At 46.7% G+C, this 8,711-nt stretch overlaps 1 protein-coding gene across 6 annotated transcripts in view; it reads left to right on the forward strand.

Moving 5' to 3' along the window:
- Positions 1-8,711, forward strand: part of CARD11 (caspase recruitment domain family member 11) — a 147,494-nt gene that overhangs the window by 74,518 nt on the left and 64,265 nt on the right. Inside the window, exon 1 of one of the 6 annotated variants that reach the window (XM_027768021.1) lies at positions 1,424-1,506. The exons of 4 other annotated variants lie outside the window; for them this stretch is intronic. The gene's annotated coding sequence lies outside the window, so the exon portion shown is untranslated. Of the gene's footprint in view, positions 1-1,423; positions 1,507-2,058; positions 2,132-8,711 lie in introns of those variants that run through there. One more of the 6 variants, XM_027768020.1, reaches the window with a different exon arrangement.

Here is an 8,711-nt window from a genome sequence, read left to right on the forward strand (position 1 = left end):
TCCCTCTGAAGGCCCCAGGTTGCTTCCCTCAGCTTTAGTGGTTGGTAGTATCCTTGACATTCCTTAGCCTGTGGCTCCTTCACCTCCACCTCTGCCTCTGTCTCCTCTTCACTTCTCTGTATCTGCATGTGCTATGTTGTCTCCTCGTCTTGTAGACACCCACATTGAATTTAAGGCTGATCCTAATCCAGGAAGACCGCTTCTTAACAGCATCTGCAAAGGCCCTATTTCCAAATAAAGTCACATTCTGAGGTTCTGAGAGGACATGACATTTGGGAGACACTCTTCAGCAGCCAGATAGGATTTTCTACCCTCTCCCTGGGTAGAAGACCTAAGATTACAAAACCTGATGCCCCAAAGGCTGAAGGTGTGGAGGAACTGGAACTCTGGTCTTCTGCTGGCAGGAAGGCAAGACAACAGGTCCACTGGGAAAGTAGTGGGGCACTTCCTTATAAAGTTAAGCATATACCTACTTTATGAGTCACAGTCATATTCCAGAGCAATTACCCCCAAAAAAAAGAGAACAAGTAAGAGGGGGGAGGTTTCAAAAAGTTCATGAAAAATGTATATTATGGAAACATTGTATGGACTTCAAATTTTTTTGGATCAAAATAAACTCATCTTTTAATTCCATTGTCCCATAAACTTTTTGAAGTCCCTCATATGTCCACAAGAAGACTGATATGAGAACACCCCAATTATACAAGAAACAATCCAAATGTCCACCAACAGGTGAACAGATAAACCACAGAACACTCACAAGTAGGGTACCGTTTTGTGCTGAGAAAAGTGCTGAGTGAGAGAGGCTGGAACCTAAAGAGTATTTATTGTGCTATTCTTGCATTTTCCTGGGGTTCAAGGAAAGACAAAACATAGAAATCACAGTTGCAGTGGCCTCTGGGAGCCGGGGAACAGGATGGGAAGGGCCATGGGAACTTTTCTAGGGGCCTCACCATGCTGTTTCTTGAGTGAAATCTTAATTTCATGGTATCTTCTCTTCATAACTCACCAGACTCTGAACTTTAAATCCACACAGCTTACTGATTAGACCTCGATTCTTTTGGGGGGGAGGGGGCAAGAAAGGAAATGGCAGGTAATCTTGTGATCGGTACAGGCTGAGAAATGGAGAGGAATCGGGCTAACATGGTAGATTTGGGCCCTCTTGTGCAGAGCTGAGAATCAAGGTGAGAAGCTGGTGTTGGGTTGTATAGGCATGGGGGGGTGGGATGGGGGGAACCTAGACAGCTTTTAGGAAGGAAAAGGGGCTGTTGATCACCAAAACGTGCAGAACACTTGGACAGGTGGTTTATAGGCATCACTTCAACCCATCCCAACTCTCCATGCTCCTATTCCCCGTAAAAGATGCATCGAGCTAACCTATCTGCTCCCCTCTCCAGACGGCTATACCATAAGGCCTCCCAGGGGAATGAAGTGCTCTGTGGCAGCCTGCAGCCTAAAGGGATGTGTTGGGACACGCAGAGATGAAAACACAGATTATCATAGAAGGTGAGGAACCCCAGGTGGTAACAGTGGAAGGGGAAGGATAAGGCAATTTGGGCTCCAAACCCACCAACAAGCATCAGAGTCAAGAGGAGGAAAGGATAGAGTTTGAAATGTGCTCATTGTAGCAGCATCTTCCCTGGAATGTTCTAGGCCCTGCACTTCTTGTTGGCTGATATTCGTTTTCAGTGGAGCCCAAAGGTAAGATCTCCAGACGAGGTAGGGGCTGCTGGAAGGGTGGAGGCAGCTGGCCACACTGGACTCCTGCCTGTTCCTCCCTCCCCTCCTGCCCCTGATGGCAGACCACCCTCAGTTCTCTGCAGCACCCAGCCTACCAGACAGAGCTTGTGCCCCTTCGGTCCTCGCAGCCTCCCCTCCCCATTGAGCGGAAAGTCACTTAGAGACTCTGCTCAGAAAAAAAAGGGGAAGTATGCAGCCCACCCCCAGCCCCCACTTCTGCCCTGCTAAAAATAGAGGCAGCCTCTGAATGGGGAGCCATGTGGGCTTCCGGGGAGCTGCTGCTCCCTTGCAACATCAGCATTTTCTGGGGGCTTCGCAGGCACAGAGGGGATTTGGGAGAGACATCGAGAGATCCCCAGCCAGACCCAGGACATAGTTTGTTTGTAAACACGTGAGTATATTTTTCCTCTGGCCATGGTTAGTATCTGGGCTTTGACCTTAAGGCCCATGTGTGGGGCCCGTGTCTGGAGTTGGGGAAGCCACATCCTGGAGGGCTACCGTGTCGTGTGACCCCTCTACCCTACCCAGCACATCTTGTCCTCCTCTTGCTCTCTTCCATCCAGTGTCCTCTGATGACTTCTTATGTGTTCCTTTCCATTTCTTAATTTCTAAAGATGTGGACTCAGCAACGGGTGTTCGGGTCACTGCTGCATGCCATAGCTTGGATTGTACCGAGCATAGACTTGAGCCGTAGAAGGCTCTCTGTCAACATCAGAGATTTGAGGTGGACCGGGACACTTCTTTGTCATATGTTTGTCATGTTCTTTTCTCTTCTGAGACAGTGCTAAGGGCTGAGGAGCAGGGTCAGTGAATGGAACACGGCTTGGGGAAGGACTGAGATGCCGTGACTCCAGCTCAGAGGAGGAAACGTGTGTAGTGTCTGTTTACAGAAGCGGGAGCTTTGCCTTTATCAGGAGTGCAGCTCCACAGTCTGACTCACTCTGGGTCTAGAAAGGATTCTTGCCCTACCCCACCCCAACCCTAGGCGCACCCATCAGTCAGTCTGTTCTTCTGGGGTTTCTGGAGATTCCAAATGCCAAGAAAGGAGCCCGTTGGCCAAGGCCCAGCCCTGCCCATAAGCTTACCAAGGAGGCAGTAGGACTAGGGACTCCAAAAGGGGAAGGTCGCCTCCTCCTGGGTCTCTTGAAGTTAGCCAGGAAGGTTCCTCAGGAATCTGTTAGGTTCTGTGGGTTTGAAGAGAATCTGGAACCCCCTGGAATCTTTTTCTTGTGAAAGACTACAAGTTTTCTATGAGATTAAATAGATTTTATTGGTCTGAACAAGTCATCCAGGTCTCAGAGGCCTCCTTTAAAAAGGAGAAGTGGGCCAGGCAGTGCTGTAGCAGTAACGAAGCTCAGCCAACATGGAAAATGTCATAGGTTGGTGTCTGTCCTGAGACCTCCCTGAGCAAGCCAGGCTTACACCTGTGTTCCCATTGCTGAGGCTGGCAAAGACTCTGGGTGAATCATGGTGTAAAGATCCTTTTAGGAGTACTTATCCCTCTCTCAATCTCTGTCTCCCTCATGGAAGTAGTAAATGAATATTGTTAAAAAATAAATACCGGGTCTAGTAGGTAGTATGGTAGTTAAGGCACTGGACTCCCACATGACCAACTATGACTCGAGTCCCAGACCCAGCAGCTTGAAAATCATGCCAGGCGTGTGCACATGCATGCCTAAAATCCTGAGAGGAGACTGGAAGAGAAGGAATTGTGGCAAGGCCATCTCCCTGGCGGGATTTCTCACTTTTCCCCTCCTGTCTCTCTCTCGCTCGCTCTCTCCAGCAAGCACATTGCCCTATGACAAAAACCATTTTTTAAAAAAATGAGGAATAGAAGAATACATTCATGATGTCTCAAAGTCACACAGTGAATAACATCCCTTGATGCAGAAATTTCCTGGTGATTCCTCCACTGTCACTGCTTGCTGGGTAGAGCCCCAGCCTGTAACACACTCGCGTAACCTTCAAGCCTGGCTTCCTAAATGGAATCATTCAGAGCTCCTTGCACACGGGCAAGAAAAGACGGATGATTACAGGACAGCCCAGTTTACCACCCCCTACCCCCCCACTGTAACGAAACAAATTCCTAACAACTTATAATCCATACTGATCAACGGTTCCTGGGTGCTGTTTTGACATGGGTCTTATTTCATTATTGGTGATTATATCATTTGGTGCACACATAGCTTCCCAGCCTACATCTGATTTATCATAGTTCGCATTCATGGGAGAAGCTAGAGATGGTCTCTGAGTCCCACATGACCAACTATGACTCGAGTCCCAGACCCAGCAGCTTGAAAATCATGCCAGGCGTGTGCACATGCATGCCTAAAATCCTGAGAGGAGACTGGAAGAGAAGGAATTGTGGCAAGGCCATCTCCCTGGCGGGATTTCTCACTTTTCCCCTCCTGTCTCTCTCTCGCTCGCTCTCTCCAGCAAGCACATTGCCCTATGACAAAAACCATTTTTTAAAAAAATGAGGAATAGAAGAATACATTCATGATGTCTCAAAGTCACACAGTGAATAACATCCCTTGATGCAGAAATTTCCTGGTGATTCCTCCACTGTCACTGCTTGCTGGGTAGAGCCCCAGCCTGTAACACACTCGCGTAACCTTCAAGCCTGGCTTCCTAAATGGAATCATTCAGAGCTCCTTGCACACGGGCAAGAAAAGACGGATGATTACAGGACAGCCCAGTTTACCACCCCCCACCCCCCCACTGTAACGAAACAAATTCCTAACAACTTATAATCCATACTGATCAACGGTTCCTGGGTGCTGTTTTGACATGGGTCTTATTTCATTATTGGTGATTATATCATTTGGTGCACACATAGCTTCCCAGCCTACATCTGATTTATCATAGTTCGCATTCATGGGAGAAGCTAGAGATGGTCTCTGAGCCTAAAGACTCCCAGTTCCTCTCCCTGTTGCTTTCAGAGACTGGGCCACGTTTTTCCATCACAACTGTGGGGGAGAAAACATGAAGCGTTGGGGAAACATGTCCTCATGTTTGCGGGTCAGTAGGAAAAGTGGAAAATGCCCACCAGCCTCCAACTCAAACAAATTCACTTAAGGACCTTTTACATGATAGACCATTAAGAGAAACAGGCATGCTGCAGCATCTGTCCCCTTAGAGATGTTTTGTGCAGTCTGCTGGCTCTCCTTCTCTTGCACAGGTATGTGGAAAGTATGAGTCTAAGTATTTTTAAGTTTCAAGATCACCAGTAGCTTTAAATCAGGTGAACCAGCCTACAGGAAATTACTCAAGTTCATGTGTGAGTTGCTTGTGGTCTTGGGAACTCTCAGGAGGAGGGATGTGACCCGAGGTGGTTACAGTCCCTCTGACCAGCCCCGCCCACCACTTTCTTGCACCGGCCCATTGCTCATGCCGCCCCACTGACTCCTCTCTGTGCTGCCTTCCTTCGTCTCTCTTTCCTCTTCTCAGCTCTGCACCTGTGGGTACTAAATAAAACTCTGAATTCTTGTTCTCTTTTCTCTGTCGCCAGCCCCAGGTCCTTGTCCTCTCTTCTAACACTCACCTCTTCTCCACTTCTACTTCCATCTTATCTCTTCTTTTCTTCCTTGTCCCAGCATCCCCTAAAGGTCATTTCTGTGACTCACTCATGTACTGCCATCTCTTCTAGAAACCTGGGTTTGAAAACCCACTGAATCCTCCAATGAGATGCATAAGCTTACCTCCTGGGACACAAAGCCCAACACCCACCCCCTGACTCCCCTCACTCCATGATGTCCCTTCTCCAAGCCTCCATGGTCTCAGGTCTTCACCAGAGAAGATAACACCCTCCTGACTGGGTTCTCTGAGCACTGGAATTACTGTTGGTCCGGGGCCTGGTCTCTGCTTACGTGGGCTCATGAAATCACAGCTGTTTTCGTTTCCTTGTATTTATTGAGGTGAAATTCATATCACATAAAATTCTCCGTTTTAAAGTGATCAACGGCATTTAGTCCGTTCACAGTGCTGTGCAATCCCAACCTCTATCTACTTCCTAATGTTTTGATCACCCTGAAAGGAAATCCTGTCCCCACTAGGAATCTTATCTCTTCTTTTCTTCCTTGTCCCAGCATTCCCCCAAAGGTCATTTCTGCGACTCACTCATGTACTGCCATCGCTTCTAGAACCCTGGGTTTGAAAACCCACTGAATCCTCCAATGAGATGCATAAGCTTACCTCCTGGGACACAAAGCCCAACACCCACCCCCTGGCTCCCCTCACTCCATGATATCCCTTTTGCCCCTACCCCTCTGGAAACTAATAATCTGCTTTCTGCTCCTTTGGATTTGCCTATTATATAGGCAAATATGTAAGAAATCTTCAAAAAACTCATGGAAAATGTGCATTATGAAAAAATGACATGAATTTCAAAAATTTTGTACCAGAATGAACTCATTATTTAATTCCATTGTTTGAAGTCCCCACATAAATGAAGTTTATAATATGTGACTGACTTAGTTTACTTAACATTATGTCTTGAAAGCTTATCTATGTTGCAGTATATATTTGAACAGCATTCCTTTTCATGGCTATGTAATATTCCATTGTGTGGATAAGATGTCTTTATTTTAAATGTCGCTGGCATTATGAGTTCAGGGTTCTGGGACTATAAAGGGAGTCGGCAGAAGAAATGAGAGAAAGAAAAGCTTGCTCAGCACCAGATGCAGCAGAAAACCAGACACAAGCTCTGAGTATTTCTGCCCACCTCCCTCAATCATCCCACAGGGCAATTCTGTCTTGTTTGTGAAAGCTGAACTCTGAGCTGCCCCTTCCAAGAGGCATGTTGGAGAAATAAGCAGCTACAGCCAGCCTTTCCAGGCTGCAGTTTGGCTCTGCTCCTGAGCACATTATAACAATTAATTACAGGCAGCCCTTGATTATCTGAAGTAATAGGGGACCAGAATAACACAGAGCTAATTGAAATGTGAGGCTGTGGGGGTAGCAGGATTTTTCCATCACAACTGTGGGGGAGAAAACATGAAGCGTTGGGGAAACATGTCCTCATGTTTGCGGGTCAGTAGGAAAAGTGGAAAATGCCCACCAGCCTCCAACTCAAACAAATTCACTTAAGGACCTTTTACATGATAGACCATTAAGAGAAACAGGCATGCTGCAGCATCTGTCCCCTTAGAGATGTTTTGTGCAGTCTGCTGGCTCTCCTTCTCTTGCACAGGTATGTGGAAAGTATGAGTCTAAGTATTTTTAAGTTTCAAGATCACCAGTAGCTTTAAATCAGGTGAACCAGCCTACAGGAAATTACTCAAGTTCATGTGTGAGTTGCTTGTGGTCTTGGGAACTCTCAGGAGGAGGGATGTGACCCGAGGTGGTTACAGTCCCTCTGACCAGCCCCGCCCACCACTTTCTTGCACCGGCCCAGTGCTCATGCCGCCCCACTGACTCCTCTCTGTGCTGCCTTCCTTCGTCTCTCTTTCCTCTTCTCAGCTCTGCACCTGTGGGTACTAAATAAAACTCTGAATTCTTGTTCTCTTTTCTCTGTCGCCAGCCCCAGGTCCTTGTCCTCTCTTCTAACACTCACCTCTTCTCCACTTCTACTTCCATCTTATCTCTTCTTTTCTTCCTTGTCCCAGCATCCCCTAAAGGTCATTTCTGTGACTCACTCATGTACTGCCATCTCTTCTTGAAACCTGGGTTTGAAAACCCACTGAATCCTCCAATGAGACGCCTGAACTTACCTCCTGGGACACAAAGCCCAACACCCACCCCCTGACTCCCCTCACTCCATGATGTCCCTTCTCCAAGCCTCCATGGTCTCAGGTCTTCACCAGAGAAGATAACACCCTCCTGACTGGGTTCTCTGAGCACTGGAATTACTGTTGGTCCGGGGCCTGGTCTCTGCTTACGTGGGCTCATGAAATCACAGCTGTTTTCGTTTCCTTGTATTTATTGAGGTGAAATTCACATCACATAAAATTCTCCGTTTTAAAGTGATCAACGGCATTTAGTCCGTTCACAGTGCTGTGCAATCCCAACCTCTATCTACTTCCTAATGTTTTGATCACCCTGAAAGGAAATCCTGTCCCCACTAGGAATCTTATCTCTTCTTTTCTTCCTTGTCCCAGCATTCCCCCAAAGGTCATTTCTGCGACTCACTCATGTACTGCCATCGCTTCTAGAACCCTGGGTTTGAAAACCCACTGAATCCTCCAATGAGATGCATAAGCTTACCTCCTGGGACACAAAGCCCAACACCCACCCCCTGGCTCCCCTCACTCCATGATATCCCTTTTGCCCCTACCCCTCTGGAAACTAATAATCTGCTTTCTGCTCCTTTGGATTTGCCTATTATATAGGCAAATATGTAAGAAATCTTCAAAAAACTCATGGAAAATGTGCATTATGAAAAAATGACATGAATTTCAAAAATTTTGTACCAGAATGAACTCATTATTTAATTCCATTGTTTGAAGTCCCCACATAAATGAAGTTTATAATATGTGACTGACTTAGTTTACTTAACATTATGTCTTGAAAGCTTATCTATGTTGCAGTATATATTTGAACAGCATTCCTTTTCATGGCTATGTAATATTCCATTGTGTGGATAAGATGTCTTTATTTTAAATGTCGCTGGCATTATGAGTTCAGGGTTCTGGGACTATAAAGGGAGTCGGCAGAAGAAATGAGAGAAAGAAAAGCTTGCTCAGCACCAGATGCAGCAGAAAACCAGACACAAGCTCTGAGTATTTCTGCCCACCTCCCTCAATCATCCCACAGGGCAATTCTGTCTTGTTTGTGAAAGCTGAACTCTGAGCTGCCCCTTCCAAGAGGCATGTTGGAGAAATAAGCAGCTACAGCCAGCCTTTCCAGGCTGCAGTTTGGCTCTGCTCCTGAGCACATTATAACAATTAATTACAGGCAGCCCTTGATTATCTGAAGTAATAGGGGACCAGAATAACACAGAGCTAATTGAAATGTGAGGCTGTGGGGGTAGC

Source organism: Tupaia chinensis, unplaced genomic scaffold, assembly GCF_000334495.1.
Source record: "Tupaia chinensis unplaced genomic scaffold, TupChi_1.0 Scaffold145208_1, whole genome shotgun sequence".
Lineage (NCBI taxonomy): Eukaryota > Metazoa > Chordata > Mammalia > Scandentia > Tupaiidae > Tupaia > Tupaia belangeri.